This window comes from Erythrolamprus reginae, chromosome 2 (genome assembly GCF_031021105.1).
Source record: "Erythrolamprus reginae isolate rEryReg1 chromosome 2, rEryReg1.hap1, whole genome shotgun sequence".
Lineage (NCBI taxonomy): Eukaryota > Metazoa > Chordata > Lepidosauria > Squamata > Dipsadidae > Erythrolamprus > Erythrolamprus reginae.
The window spans coordinates 53,709,850-53,723,837 of record NC_091951.1 but is presented as its reverse complement, the minus strand read 5'-3'; the positions used below and the strand labels follow the sequence as shown (position 1 = coordinate 53,723,837).

At 43.1% G+C, this 13,988-nt stretch overlaps 1 protein-coding gene across 3 annotated transcripts in view; it reads left to right on the top strand.

Moving 5' to 3' along the window:
• Positions 1-13,988, top strand: part of PRICKLE2 (prickle planar cell polarity protein 2) — a 497,544-nt gene that overhangs the window by 368,862 nt on the left and 114,694 nt on the right. The gene's annotated exons all lie outside the window — the stretch shown is intronic.

The window sequence follows — 13,988 nt, the reverse complement described above, 5'->3', positions numbered from 1 at the left end:
AACAATTGTCTTCGTTGCTTCCAACGTTTTAAATTCTACCATGCAAAGCATTTACATTATATCAATAGCTGCATTTAATTTCGCATTTATCTCCGATGGCCTTTAGTACAAATAGCATTCTGTACTGCGCCGCAATTTCATAACAGCTGTCTACAAAACACAGACACGGAAATTCTTTTCCTCCAAGTTTTAAGAAATATCCCAGCTCTAAAATCTTATGTTTTCAATGTTGCATTTAGGATGGCAGGTTTGTCAATCTGCTTTTCATTATTTATAATTAACATTTTGAAGGAGGAAAACATTTTACAAAGATTATGGAGAACGCAGCCAAATTCAATGCTCTGCATGCTGAATTTGTTCAAACCACACACTCTTTCCTCTGCCATTTGCTCATTCACTTTGGCAGCAATGGCAGTTCCCCAGAGTATGTGATAGTGATACGGGGAACACACCAAGCAGGACATGACAAATAGGAGAAACAACATGGAATGATGTTCCCATGTTTATTGTGGGTACATTGATAATTGAATCTGCTCATTTGATTGGTATTTAACTAACCATCTATTGACTTATTATGGTGGGATTCATGAATAATTATTGGCTGCCTTAAGTCACCTACATTTATAAGAGACATGCTAAGGTGTGGGCATATTTCAAAACAGTATTATTAACATTACTAGCAGCTAGGGCTAAGCAAATGCCAGATGGAACTACAGTATAGCATATTTTTATATTGGGTCCTTGGTGTTCAATGAGCTTGGTAGTTTTCTTGCAGACATTCCATTACCAAACTAGGTAACATCATCAGTGCACATGATGATATCATCACCACATATTCTATGTGGTTATGTATGCATTTCTGCTAGCATATATTGTTGCTGTTAGCCGCCCCGAGTCTCCGGAGAGGGGCGGCATACAAATCCAATGAATGAATGAATGAATGAATGAATGAATGAATGAATGAATAAATAAATAAATAAATAAATAAATAAATAAATAAATCTACCTACCTACCTACCTACCTATCCATCCATCCATTTCCAACTTATACTGGATAATACTATTGTATTCAGTTTTCAACAATCTCCTTAAATCTAATCATATATTGGTTAATGTCTCCCATTAATATGTAGATGGCACAAAATCTCCACCAGGACATCAGTGCAGGTTTAAATTGTTGATGGTCTGGATATGAACCAAAACTGGAATCTAGATAAGATACAGGCAATCCCCAGGTTAAGAATGGGTTTTGTTCCCAAGTCTGTGTTTTGTTTTTTTGTTTTTTTGTTTTTTTAAAATTATTATTATTATTATTATTATTATTATTATTATTATTATTATTATTATTAATTAGATTTGTATGCCACCCCTCTCCGAGGACTCGGAGCAGCTCACAACAAGAAACAGTGCAAATTCAATAATTAAAACAATTTAAAACCCTTAATATAAAAACAATCATACTTCTCATACAGACATACATAAAGCGGAAACAGCCCAGGGGAATCAATTTCCCCATGCCTGACAACAGAGGTGGGTTTTGAGAAGTTTACGAAAGGCAAGGAGGGTGGGGGCAGTCCTAATCTCCAGGGGGAGTTAATTCCAGAGGGTCGGGGCCGCCACAGAGGCGGTTCTTCCCCTGGGTCCGGCCACATGACATTGTTTCGTCGACGGGACCCGGAGAAGGCCAACTCTGTGGGACCTAACCGGTCGCTGGGATTCGTTTAACCTGAATTTCTATGTAAGTCAGAGCTCATACTTGCGTAAGTCAGAACACATACTTGTGTATGGACTGTAAGTCAGAACTCATACTTATAAATGGACTGCCATTGTACAGGAAGTACAATGGTGGACAGCACTGTGTTTCCTCAATTCAAAGAATCACAGAAGTCATGCAGTGTTTTAATGAACAACTAAAAGTTTTCAAAAGGTATATATATTAAGCAAAATATGTGACTTCAGTAGTTCATAAAAATGTTGACCAGCTTGAGCAGTTCAGTGGTTTAATGAAAGATAATGCCATCTGCCGTTTTTAATAATAGGTAGCCTATTCATAAATACAAACTCAAACTCAACCCAGACAAGACGGAGTGGCTGTGGGTCTTGCCTCCCAAGGACTATTCCATCTATCCGTCCATTACCCTGGGGGGGGGACTACTGACCCCCTCAGAGAGGGTTTGCAACTTGGGCGTCCTCCTCGATCCACAGCTGACATTGGAACATCATCTTTCGGCTGTGGCGAGGAGGGCGTTTGCCCAGGTTCGCCTGGTGCACCAGTTGCGGCCCTATTTGGACAGGGAGTCATTACTCACAGTCACTCATGCCTTCATCACCTCAAGGTTCGATTACTGCAATGCTCTCTACATGGGGCTACCTCTGAAAAGTGTTCGGAAACTTCAGATCGTGCAGAACGCAGCCGCGAGAGCATTCGTAGGGCTTCCAAGATTCGCCCACGTTTCTTCAACACTCCGTGGCTTGCATTGGCTGCCGATCAGTTTCCGGTCACAATTCAAAGTGTTGGTCATGACCTTTAAAGCCCTATATGGCATTGGACCAGATTACCTCCGGAACGGCCTGCTACCGCATGAATCCCAGCGACTGATAAGGTCCCACAGAGTTGGCCTTCTCCGGGTCCCGTCGACTAAACAATGTCGTTTGGCGGGCCCCAGGGGAAGAGCCTTCTCTGTGGCGGCCCCGGCCCTCTGGGGACCAACTCCCCCCGGAGATTAGAACTGCCCCCACCCTCCCTGTCTTTCGTAAACTACTCAACACTCATTTATACCGCCAGGCATGGGGGAGTTGAGATAGCTCTTCCCCCTAGGCCATTACAAGTTATGCATGGTATGTTTGTGTGTATGTTTGGTTTTATAATAGGGGTTTTTTAGTTGTTTTTTATTATTGGATTGTACATGTTGTGTTTATTATTGCTGTTAGCCGCCCCGAGTCTGCGGAGAGGGGCGGCATACAAATCCAATAAATTATTATTATTAATTATTACAGGTTATCCATAAGTCAGATATTCTTAGCCCGAGGACTGCCTATACTCCATAAAGGGGCTTTTGGAAAGTAAACACAAAGTAGAAGTGAATACCACTTTTGTAATCTTTACTAAATGCTTCGCTAGACCATTATGTTGAAGATAACAATGAAAACATCATGGTCTAAAGCAATTTATCTTTCCAGGAAGAAGCAATATAGACAGACATGTATCTCATATTCCTCAAACCAGCAAAGCCAAATAAGATTTTCACTGACTACAAGCATACCAAATAGAATAGAATAACCGAGTTGGAAGGGACCTTGGAGGTCTTCTAGTCAACCCCCTGCTTAGGCAGGAAACCTTACACCACTTCAGACAGATGGTTATCCAACATATTTTTTTAAATTTCCAGTGTTGGAGCATTCACGACGTCTGGAGGCAAGCTGGTTTATATTTATCATTTACTTAAAGTAGTCAACCGACACATGATCAGTTAAACAGCTCATAGGGGTCCCATCCTTAATATTGTAGGTGTTCTGTCTGGGTTCCCCCAGACGTCAACACCAACTAAAAAGAGTAGTCAGACACGCTGGTAAAAAGCAAAGTCATTTTATATCTTTGAAAACAAACACAGATAACAAAAACTGTTCTTACAAACTGGAATGCTATGCAGCTTCACAGAAGAGTCACAACGGCCAGACAATACAACAGGCTTCTTGCTGGCACACACACCACTGTAGATAAGAACACCCACGCCTCCCCCAAGTTTTCAGCCTTCGAGGCCACAAGCCAGACTCAGAGACGCCAAGGATCGAAGCAAGGTCACAGGACTCCCAAAAGATAACTCTCCACAATACAGGAAGGGCGGGCCTGCCTTTTCAACCTTTCTGAGGAGAACCACACCCAAACCCAGCTGTTGCCTATTAGGGATGGAAATATCTGGCTAATTGTCCCCTTCGTTGTGCTGCCCTTCTCTGCCTCATATCTATGATGGCTTGTGTGTTCTCATCTAATGACTCCAGGCTACTCGCTGGGGAGAGCTCTCCCCCAGGGGTCTCAGGCTGTTCTCCCTCCTCCTTGTCCTGACATTCCTCTTCCCCGTCTGCCTGGTCCTCCTCCTCCTCCTGTTCCTCGTCCTCCCCCTCTGAGCATGGAGCCGGCAGAGTTCCAGCCGTTCCCTGAGGAGCCTCAGACTGAATCACAACAGTAGGATAGATGAGTTGCTGATTAAGGGAAAGCTTAACAGACTTAAATTGGCTGATGTAGTATGTTGTGGACAGTATTATTCTCACTCTTCAATATCATATTTGCAACTTGCCTTGGAAATTTATTTGGATTCTGGTTTGAGTCCATTTATTCATTTATTAATCAAATTTATATGGCCACTTATCTCAAGTCCCTCTGAGCGATGTAGAAGTCAGAGTTCATTTTAGCTAAGTAATGGAAACTGCCAGATGATTTTGCTGCACATCTTTTAATTGATATGCACTATCCAGGAAAAGATAGATCTGCTTACCTATTCTTCCTATTTTTGTTTTCAACCTCTCTGTAGTTAAAACTTAATTGTATGTTAAGGTCTTAGATAAGTACAGTAAATAAAATTATTTTATTATTTGAACAAATCTAAGGACTATTCAACTAAGGGCAATTGTAAGTTTTATAACCATCTTTATTTTTAATACTGGATTCTGAATTTCATGTTCTTCTAGTTCATGGTTGACCTTTCCTCCCCCTCCCCCAAATTTTCTTCTAGTTGATTGTTAACATTGACCCTTCTGTTTATGACACTCTTCAGAATTTGTAAAAGACAATCTGCAGGGGGGAAATTTATGAATTAGCTGGCAGTAATAGACACTTGTAAGTGTAAGAGTCCTCAAAGAGGGGCGGCATACAAACCCGAATGAATGAATGAATGAATGAATGAATGAATGAATGAATGAATAAATAAATAAATAAATAAATAAATCTCACTTTCCATGTTACCATATGTGAGTTGGGAAGCCATATAAATTTGTTTCATTAGATGGATGAATGAATCAATAGGTAGGTAGGTAGTAGGTAGGTAGAGAGATAGAGAGATTAGATTAGATTAGATTAAAAAATATCATTCTGAGAGAGAAATATGAATGCACTTGAGTAATCTATGTGCAAAAGGAGCTGGCAAGATTTATTTATCACAAATGATGCAAGAACTTAGTATGAGAGAACTTAACATATCATAACTATCATCTGGGTATTCTCTTTTAATGATGCATTCGTTTTCACAGTTAAGAAAAAGGTATGTCAGATGATTTTGCAGACTGATAAAAAAGTCAAAGCCTCCGAAAATGATTTAATGGAGACTTGAAGGATTTATCTTCATTACAAGGAAATGAAATCACCCAGGGAGGCTGGGCAGGTAATTGTATGTCAGGGGAAAAATTCTATGATAGGCAACAACTGAGTTTACCTGAATGGATATTTATGGAAAGAGATCCAGTTTTTCTTAACGATCTGTAGTTCATTTTAGGTGATAAACTACAGGTCAGGACCTGCTTTCTTTACGAGGTTTTCTTTTGTCAGATGAAGTTTTCCCAACTCATTTGCCTATGCCTGTAGAGCTATTTTTTTCCAGACTGTAGAGAGATAGTTCCAGCAGGCCTCTAGAAAATCTTCTAGTGGAAATACTTAAAATCATTCTACATTGTGTTATTGTTGGTTGTCTTTTGTGCCAAGAAACAAATACTTACTCATGTGATAACCCGATTGCCTTTCAAACGTGTTATCTTCTCTTGCCAAGTGTTCACTGTCTTCATAGATACTTGCCTTAGGGAGTTGTATGTCATATTTTTGGAGCCAGTCAAGGATAAATTAGGTGTGTAATGTTGGCTGCTATCTTTGCGAGTGACAATTAGAGCAACTTTCAGTCTATCAGATGTGCTGAGAACCTTCTGAGATTCCTCCTTGGGCTGGATTGTGGACCGAAGGAGAAATAAGTGGCTAAAAGGTCATTACAGTTATGAGGAGTAGCTATTTTAATTTTAATCACCTGTGCTCCTTCCTGGAAAAATATGATTCAGTCACAATTATTCAGATACCCGTCTTCCAGTTTGAACATTGTCACTTGGGTTTGCCCTTGTGAAAGCAGTTGTAGGAAAAGGGGACAGTTGAACTTCTCTCAGATGTTTTCAAGCACAAGCATATCACTGGTGTACTTACCGTGTTTTTCAAAGTACTGTATAAGACGTACCTTTTTCCTCTCTAAAAGTGGCCATTGGCTTTTTTCCCCCCTGAATGTGTTCCATCCACCAATCCCTTCCATTGTTTAGTGAGAGCATCACAACTACTCTGAAAATTTTACATTTTCATCAGATGCAAAATCAAGCCTAAAGGTGTTGAGATTGGTATATTAAGAAGCTTAATTTCTTCTTTCCTCTACTTCTCCCAATGTAAAACCCGAGATCACAGATTCAGTGGACATTTTATCTTTCCTCATTCTTACACAAGGTGTTAGATCCAGACAGTCTTACAAACTGTGGATCCCCTGCACTCACAAATAACATGTCCCACTGATTTCTAGTTGGTCGTCTCCAAGTATGAATATCCTGGATCTGATCCATCAGGTTTATTTATTTATTTATTTTATTGGATTTGTATGCCACCCCTCTCCGAGGACTCGGGGTAGCTCACAGCAAGTACAAAAACAGAACAATAATATGAATCCAATTAATAATACATTAATACATATAGAACTTCTTTACAAGAGACTGTTCTCCCTTGGTTAACATCCACACTTTTTTTCAGTTTTTAAAATAATAATTTTAAAAACTGAAAAAAGTACTTACCTACTTTTGAGCTGTTATTTTATATACTGTATATACTTATGTTATAATTAAAACTATAATCTGGATAGTCGATGTTTCTGTATCTGGAGACAGCAGAAGAAAAGACAAAGAAGAAAACATACAAGGTTCAAAGTCCTGCAAATAGAAGTAGAATGACTGTGGCAGAAGATAATAAAGATATTACAATAAAATCAAAGATAATAGATGGCAAATGTGATGAAGCAAGAGGGTTTTACTCTCTCTTGTCAAAGGCCTGGTGGGTGAAGATTGTCCCTCTGTCTGTCTACGTGCCTTAGATATCTTTGAGCCAGATTTTAAAAGTACTAATGATTTAGGCACAATTTAAAAGATTATAAGCTTCAGTTGTTAAAATGGTCATGGGAATGAAGATTTCACAGTTTCAAGAAATAATTGTTACATTTCCACATTTTCAAGAACTAGTTATTATGTTAATAGATATATAAAGGTATGTCTATCCAGACAGAACATTCTGCAATAATAGTCTTAATTGAGGTGAAAGATTTAACTTGGATTCCCAATTAGAGACCTTTGGTGATATGATATTTTGAAGTTCAAGATTTGAGATGTGTAACCTTGTAAGAGGAGGCTGACCTTTTATTGAAGAATTAGCATTTTTTTTCTTGCAATATCAGAGCAAGATCAATGAATACTATTCAACAATGGCAGGAGACCAGTGATATATTTTATTATTACCTCATTCAGAGCATACATACCTATTAAATTTTCCTTGATGACCAAGATACAGTAGGGTGTGAAAAATAATCAAACGTCTCTTCTCTCCAGCTTTTTAATAGGCAATGGTGGCTTTTCTCGGCTGAATTATTTGTATCCTCAATATCATTCATACAGTGTTCATAGTGGTTCAATAAGTAATCTGGTTAGATCTCAAGAAGTTGCTTGCCATGACTGTACTATGACAGAAGGCAAAATTCTTGGTTAAAAACATTTTAATATACTGTATTTGGAGATCTATATTCCTATCCCCATCTCTTCCCACTTATGAGTGTATAACTGTAACCTGTTGCTTGTATCCTTATGATTTATATTAATGTTGATTGTTTCCTGATTGCTTATTTTTTATCCTATGACAATCATTAAGTTGTTATACCTCATCATTCTTGGCAAATGTATCTTTTCTTTTTGTGTACACTTCATACAGTATGTACCAAAAAAGAAATTTCTTGTGTGTCCATTCACACTTGGTCAATAAATAATTCTATTCTATTCTATTCTATATTCCTGTACAATTTTTATTTTTACATTTCAGATCTCTTTTCTAGTGACGGCAACTTTTCAATGTATAGCATCTGGCCACTAACCTATCCTGTAAAAGCTTGTTCCCTGTCTGTATTTTATGCTGTCCTGACATCAGAATAGAAGGGAGAACAGATTATTCTAAATCATAGTTTGTTTTACCATAATTTGCTAAAAACAAAACAAAACCCTACACTAATAATGCTAGGTTCACATAAAGTTCTAAGCCAGTTTCCAAAGCACAGTGGGTTACGGCACAGTAGTGCCAAAATGAAGAAAACTATATCCTGGCTTCATAGGTTGTAAAATGAAATGTAACATGCCCATAGCTAAGTATCCAGAGAGTGGGACAGTCCCTTCTCCAAGATGGTGGGTATGGGTTTTGTAGTCCAGACCTCTTCTCCGTACTGAAGGAGCGGGTCCAGCAGTCACATGGGTTGCTCATGTCCAATCCGGTGGAACTGAGCCTAGTATTAAAAAAGCTTGCCGGATCCGCCCCTTCCCCAGAATTCGCTCAGTTCGCATATCCTGCGGTTGTATTGTGATAGCTCGTTCAACATTCGTTCAACATTCTAACACCTTCCCTTCGATCTTTTCCTTCAAAAATAGTAAGACTGTTTATCCTTATTGGTTTTACTTGCACTAATAGCGCCAGCCGTTTGCGGCTCGGTTTTTTTCCCTTGGAGAAGTTGCGGTTTCGTTTTCCCCCGGCGGTTTTGCCGTGTACGATCCCCGCGGCCGCTTGTGGATTCTTTTAATCCTTTGGCCTGGAGGTTCTAGTGCAAGTATTAATTGATTGCCTTATTGATTCTGTATTGCATGACAAATCAGCAAAACGTTTAAAAGTGCAGGCCCAAGTACTCAGTAGTCAAGACCCCCCAGAGGCTTCTAGTATACCTCCTTCTGGGGTCCCTGTGTTATCTCTGGATGAGCCTAACCTAGACAGACCCCAACCTAACCTATGGGGCATAGGGCCAGAGGAACCAGATATTATTGAAGATTCCTCCCAGCCAGGATCCTCCCAGGCCTTTAGAGATTCTTCTGCCATTCCTGCTGATATTTCTAATTTACCTCCTGAGTTCCAATCTATTTTTGCTGTGTTGTCTAAGGCCATTGATGCCAAACTCTCTTCCATCAATGAGCTTCCCTTACCTCCTCCTCCTTCTCGTCCCTCCCGCCCCTTGGGTTCTTCCCCAGCGGTTAGGGCTCCTATTCAGGATGATTCAGATTCCTCTCAGGACGAATATGAGGACATGGAGGATGATGAGGACCCTTTCCAAGGGCTATCAGATGATGAGGAATCCCAAATAAAGGTTCCTTCTCCAATTACCATTTTCCCTTCTCAATTATTCAAATCTCTCCTCCTCAAAGCTAGGATTTCTACGGGATTAGCGGCCCAGGAGAAACAAGCCTCCACTTCCACTGATCCCCCGGAGGAGAATTTACCTTATTTCACTGAGGAACAGGAGGATAACGAGGTAATTCCTATGCCTAAATTGTTTAAAGATGCCTTACTCAAACAGTGGGATTTCCCAGCCTCTAGTCTTAATCCCTCCACTAAAGACAGGAAGTTGTACAAACTTTCCTCTTCCTATGAAGAGCTTCTATCCTTTCCCAAACCGGATGAACCTGTCAAGATCCTTCATTCGGCAGCGGCTGTGCCGGGAGAGGCGGAGGAAGTCCTCCGCCCAGAGGACAAGCGCATTGAACAAATGCTCAAAAGAGGATTCACAGCAGATTCCTGGGCCATTAAAAGTTCTGCAGCAGCCTCTTTTTTCTCCAGAGCCATGCTGCTGTGGCTTCGCCAACTTCAACAGCATATTCCTCCCGATGACTTGAGAGGTCAACAAGACTTCAACAAGGTCTTTGCAGCTGCCCAGTACGTGGCTGATGCCACCTTGCAATCTACCAGATTTTCTGCTAAGTCTATTGCAGCTTCTACAACGGCGAGGAGACTCCTATGGATTCGCCCTTGGCAAGCGGGAGTACGCCAGAAGTGGCAGTTATCCCAGGGACCCTTAAAGCGCGACCTTCTTTTCGGTGATCTTCTGGATCCACTCCTCACGGAAACCACGGATAAGAAGAAAGTTTTGGGTCCAACCACAAAAAAGGCTACCAAAACGCAGTCCTTTCGTCGCCCGGGGCGCCAGCAAGATCAAGCTGCTTCCTATCAGAGATCTCCAGGTCAGTATTCCCCCCGCTTTCGTTCCCAAAGTAGGAACTCCAGGGGTAGAGGTTTTCGCTTCCAAAGGGGAGCTTCTTCTAACAGGGCCTCAAAAAAACCTAGATGGTAATCTTTCCTCTATTCCCATAGGGGGTCGCCTAGCTCATTTCGCCTCAAATTGGCGTCTCACCTCCAAGGACCCCTGGGTCATTGACACTGTTCAAACTGGCCTTCTTTTAGAATTTATTTCTCCTCCCCCCAAACGTTTTATTTCCTGCCCTGCTCCCAGGTCCTCCTCAGATTGTAACCGTATGGAGGAGGCCATTTCTCATCTATTGTCCATCAGAGCCATTCAACCGGTTCCTTCCGGTCAGAAGGGCCTAGGTTTTTACTCCATTTTATTTATGGTTCCAAAATCCTCCGGAGGTTGGAGAGCTATTTTGGATTTAAAGAAACTAAACCTATTCATCAAATATAGGAAGTTTAAAATGCACTCCTTATCTTCTATTTTGGCCGCCATTCACTCCGGAGATTTCATGGTCTCCTTAGACCTCACTGAGGCCTACCTTCACATCCCTATAGCCAAATGCCACAGGAAGTTTTTACGTTTTTCCTTTCAAGGCAGGCATTTCCAGTATAGGGCGATGCCATTTGGCCTTTCCTCGGCCCCTCGGGTCTTTACAAAGCTCTTGGGGTCCCTGGCGGCCTATATCCGGGCGTCTCCCATTCACATTTTATGTTATCTTGATGATATTTTGATTCATGGGAACTCCCTAGAGAAAGTGAAAACAGACCTTTCTGTCACCATGTCAGTCCTTCAGGACCATGGTTTTTCCATCAACTTTGAAAAAAGTCACCTCCAACCTTCCACATCCATTTCTCACCTGGGTTCCATTATCAATTCAGAATCTTCCCAGGTTTTTCTCTCTCCCGAGAGAAAACTCAGTATAGGGGAGTTAATTTCTAACATTTTATCTAATTCTTCAGTATCCATAGTAACTCTGTCTTCCCTTTTGGGGAAGATGGTGTCATGCATAGGCATCATTCCCTGGGCTCGCCTTCATGCTAGGGAACTCCAGTGGCTCCTATTACCCTTTCAGAGATCGGGGCACAGCAACTCAAATCGGCGCATTGTCATCCCGCCAAGTGTTCGCAGATCCTTCAAGTGGTGGAAGTCTCCGGCCATGGACAAAGGATCCCCGTTCAGATGCCCGGATCAATTTGTCATCACCACAGATGCCAGTCTATCGGGATGGGGCGCCCACGCCCAGGGGATGATAGCCCAGGGCACGTGGTCCCCGGAGGAAGCTTCCAGGCCAATCAATTGGCTAGAGTTAAGAGCCGTTTCCCTGGCTCTGAAGCATTTCTCTCCTCGCATTCCCAACCGGCACGTTCTCATTCTCACCGACAACATTGCCACAAAAAGCCATATCTGCAGACAGGGGGGCACGAGATCCAAAGCTCTCATGAGGGAGGCCCTCAAGTTAGGCCTTTGGGCGGAAAAACATCTTCGGTCGCTCCTAGCCGACCACATCTCGGGGAGCCTCAACGTCCAGGCGGACTGGCTATCTCGAGCAACGATAGACCCAGGAGAGTGGAACCTCCATCAGGACCTGTTCCATCAAATCAGCCTCAGATTCGGCCTACCAGTCCTGGATCTCTTCGCGACCAATGCGAACGCCCAACTCCCTCGCTTCTTTTCCAGATTTCCATCCCCGGGAGCGGAAGCAATCAATGCCCTCCGGAGTCCATGGCCTCCAGGCCTACTCTACGCTTTTCCTCCAATTCCAATTCTCCCGGACGTGATTCACAAGGTTCTCACCGAGAGGGCCCGAGTAATCTTAATCGCCCCTCATTGGCCCCGCCGGCCCTGGTTCGCGGATCTCCAACAGCTGTCCGTCCAGGACCCTTGGCGACTCCCCGTTTCGGGGGATATGCTGCGGCAGGGGGCCTCATTCCATCCAGACCCGGAGTGGTTCCACCTCACCGCCTGGCTGTTATCAGGAGAGACTTAGAACTGCGTGGTCATGACCCCGATTCAGTGGAGGTCATTTTAAAGGCCAGAAGGGGCTCGACCAATCGAATCTACGACCACACGTGGTCCAAGTTTCACCAGTGGTGTCTACAGGAAGGTCTCTCCCCTCTGTGCATCCCCATACACAGAATTATTTCCTTCCTTATGCAAGGCTTCCATAAAGGACTTTCCACCAGCACCCTCCGGCGGCATCTGGCAGCCATTTCATCTGTCCTAGGGGGTCCCCGCAGACAGCCTCTTCGCTCCTTCCCTGAAGTTCAGGAATTCCTCAAGGGCATAGCCAACCTCAGACCCTCCAAGGTCCACAGGTATCCATCCTGGGATTTGCCACGGGTTCTCCATTCCCTCACGCAGGCACCATACGAACCCCTAAAATCGGCGTCCCTCAGGTACCTATCCTTTAAGGTAGCATTCCTGGTGGCTATTACCTCTGCCCGACGCATTTCGGAGCTGGCTGCCCTCTCAATCAGGCAGGACCTTTGTCAATTCCATCAGGACAAGGTAGTCTTGCGACTGGACCCCACCTTCTTACCCAAGGTCAGTTCCATGTTCCACAGATCTCAGGATATTGTCCTACCTTCCTTCTGCCTCCAACGAGACCATCCCTTGGCAATTAGATGGCACACCCTGGATCTCATCAGAGCGCTGAGAATCTATATCCAACGCACAGGACCCTTTCGAAGGTCAGAAGCACTTTTCATAGCCTATCATCCCAGAGTCATGGGGGCCAAAGTGTCTTCAACAGTAATAGGCCGTTGGATCAGAGGGACTATATCTAAGGCCTATGAGTCGGCCTCCCTCTCAGTTCCAAGGAACATCACAGCGCATTCCACCAGGAGCGCAGCCACCTCGGCCGCTTGGGCGACTCAAGCCCCGTTGGAGGAGGTCTGCAAAGCAGCCACTTGGGCCTCGCCAAATTCCTTCATCAGGCACTACAAGATTGATTCTTACGCTTCAGCGGACGCTGCCTTCGGCAGAAGGGTACTCCAATCCGTTATCTCACACGATAGCAATCTAATCCCACCCTAGGGACCATCTATTGGGTATGTCCCATGTGACTGCTGGACCCGCTCCTTCAGTACGGAGAATAGGCGTTGATTGCTTACCTGAACGCCTCTTCTCGTACGGTGAGCGGGTACAGCAGTCACTTCCCGCCCTTGTATGTGTCTTTTTTACCTTTCTATAATTCTTTTTCCTCTAACAATAAGAGTTGAACACTACAGAGCTTCACAACTGAGCCTAGTCTATGGATTCGCGAATTCTGGGGAAGGGGCGGATCCGGCAAGCTTTTTTAATACTAGGCTCAGTTCCACCGGATTGGACATGAGCAACCCATGTGACTGCTGTACCCGCTCACCGTACGAGAAGAGGCGTTCAGGTAAGCAATCAACGCCTATTTCATGTGGGCACCAGACTACACTGTACTGTTTGTTTGAAAACTTTAGCTACAGCCGTGGAATCAGTGGGAACTGTTTGTACATCATTAATACCCCTATTATAAATGGAATTTCCTGGGACCTGGTCTCGCTGCACCACTTAGTCTGTTGCACTTTTCATGATGGTTTTTAATTACATACTCTAGGTCTTAAAGAGAACTTTCAGTCTTCCGACAGATTTTATCTGCTGATTATTTTCACAAATTGTTACAGAAAAAGCCTTCAGGGCTGCAGTGTAGGTGGAGGCTCAGTTACCCAGTCATAGATTGGATGCCAA